We start from the raw sequence: 2,633 nt of genomic DNA, 5'->3' as shown, positions 1-2,633 counted from the left end.
GCGAGGCAACCCTTGGTTGACCTCACAGATTTCAAGGACCTTGTCAGCTTACAATCTCTTATTTATTTTTTTATTTTTTACGCCTACAGTACCTGGTCTTCCTTGGTGGTCTCCCATTCAAGTACTAACCAGGCCCGACCCTGCTTAGCTTCTGAGATTAGATAGGATCAGGCTTGTTCAGGGAAGCATGGCCATAGACGTCACTGGAATTTTGATATGGATTAAACTGAATCTGTAGTATGGAAAATTTAACAATATTAATTCGCACAATCCATGACTTGCAATATCCTTCCATTTTTTGTGTCTTCTTCAATTTCTTTCATCAATGTCTTATAGCATTCAGTGTATAAGTCTTTCATTTCCTTGTTCAAGTTTATTCTTAGATATTTTATTCTTTTTGATGCAATCTTAAATAGGAATGTTTTCTTAATTTCTCTTTTGATTAGTTCAGTGTTAGTATATAGAAACACAACTAATTTTTGTAAGTTGATTTTGTAACCTGCAACTTTACTAATTCATTTATTAGTTCTAACAGTTTATTTGTTTTTGTGAAGTCGTTTGGGTTTTCTATACATAACATCATGTCGATCTGCAAATAGTGATAATTTTACTTCTTTCTTTCCAATTCTAATGTCTTTTATTTCTTTTTTCTTACCTAATCGCTCTGGCTAGGACTTCCAGCACTATATTGAATAAAAGTGGCGACAATAGGCATCCTAGTCTTGTTTCTGATCTTAGAGGAAGAGCTTTCAGCTTTTCTCCATTAAGTATGATATTAGCTGTGGGCTTGTCATATATGGCCTTTATTATGTCGAGGTACATTCCCTCTATACACAGAGTGTTGAGAGTTTTTTTCATGAATGAATGTCGAATCTTTTCAAATGTTTTTCCTGCATTTTGAGATGATCATAGGATTTTTATCCTTCATTTTGGTAATGTGGCATATCACACCAATTGATTTTTGGATGATGAACCACCCTTCCATCCTGACTTAAATCCCATTTAATCATGCTCTATGATCCTTTTAATGAATTGTTGAATTCAGTTTGGTAGTATTTTGTTGAGCATATTTACATCTATGTTATTCGGGGATATTGGCCTGTAATTTTCTTTTCTTATAGTGTCCTTGTTTGGTTTTGGTATCAAAGTAATGCTGGCCTCATAAAATGAGTTTGGAAGTGTTCCTTCGTATTTAAATTTTTAGAAAAGTGTGAGAAGCATTGGTATTATTTTTCTTTACATGTTTGGTAAATTCGCTAGTGAAGCCATCTGGTCCTATATTTTCTCTATTGGTCTGTTCAGGTTTTCTACTTCTTCATTATTCAGACTTGGTTATTGTGTGTTTATATCCACATGTTTTGTGGTTTTCCAGTTATCTTTCTGTTATTGATTTCTAGTTTAATTACATTGTAGTTTAAGCAGATATTGTAAGATTTCTATTTTTTAATATGTTAAGGTATACTTTATGATCCAGAATTGGGTCTATCTTGGTGAATGTTCCATGTGAGCTTGAGAAGAATGTATATACTGCTGATGTTGAATGAAATAATCTGTCGAAGTCAATTATATCCAGTTGATTAATGGTTTTGTTGAGTTCAACTATATCCTTACTGATTTTCTGTCTGTTGACTCTGTCTATTTCTGATAGAGAGGTGTTGAAAGTTCAAACTATGGTAGCGTATTCATAGATTTTTTCTGGCAGTTCATCAGTTTTTGCCTTACAAAGTTTGATGCTCTATTGTTAGGCACATACAGGATTGCTATATTTCATAGAGAATTGATCCCTTCTTTATCCATAACTATCCTTGCTGTGAAGTCTGTTCTGCCTGAAGTTAATCTAACTACTCGTGTACTTCTGTTTAGTGTTAGGATGCTATATTTTTCTCCACTATTTTCCCCATTTTTTAGTCCATTTAATTATTGAAATTCAATGTGATTATTGATATAAATAGATTAATATCTAACATATTTGTTACTGTTTTCTATTTGTTCTCTGTTTCTATTTTTGTCTTCATTCTTTTTCTGTCTTTTATGGTTTAATTAAGTATTTATATCATTCCTTTTTCTCTCCTTTATTAACATGTTATACTTTTTGTATATTTTTAGTGGTTGTCCTTGAGTTTCAATATACATTCACAATGAATGCAAGTCCACTTTTAAATAAAACTATACCTCTTTGTAGGTAGTGTATCTTATAATAAAAAAAATTCTACTTCTATTTTGTATTGTTGCTGTCACCCATTTCACTTACATATAAGTATACATAAATATACATACAGAATGTATTGCCATCATTATTTTGAGAAAAAAAAATGTTACCTGTTAGATCAATTAAGTATAAAAAAATTAAAATTTTGTTTTTTTTTACTTTCACTATTCCTTCTTTGGTGAGCTTCCTTACTTTACACAGATCTAAGTTTCTGACATATAGTATTTTCCTTCTCTCTAAAGAAATCCTTTTAAAATTTCTTGGAAAGCAAGTCTATTGGCAACAAATTCCCTCAATTTTTGTTTGTCTGAGAATGTCTATTTCTCCTTCACCTTTGAAGGAAAATTTCACAGGGTTCTAGCATGGTGGTATTTATGTCTCAACACTTTTTGCTCCACTCTCCTTTTGCTTGCATGGTTATGAG

At 31.8% G+C, this 2,633-nt stretch overlaps 1 protein-coding gene and 1 pseudogene across 1 annotated transcript in view; both read right to left on the bottom strand.

Moving 5' to 3' along the window:
- EPHA6 (EPH receptor A6) overlaps positions 1–2,633 on the bottom strand; it is an 809,212-nt gene that overhangs the window by 783,525 nt on the left and 23,054 nt on the right.
- LOC112472138 lies at positions 81–199 on the bottom strand (annotated as a pseudogene).

Source organism: Pteropus alecto, unplaced genomic scaffold (assembly GCF_000325575.1).
Source record: "Pteropus alecto unplaced genomic scaffold, ASM32557v1 scaffold379, whole genome shotgun sequence".
Taxonomy (NCBI): domain Eukaryota; kingdom Metazoa; phylum Chordata; class Mammalia; order Chiroptera; family Pteropodidae; genus Pteropus; species Pteropus alecto.
Note: the sequence above shows the minus strand (reverse complement) of the source record. Positions and strands in the feature narration are given on the sequence as shown.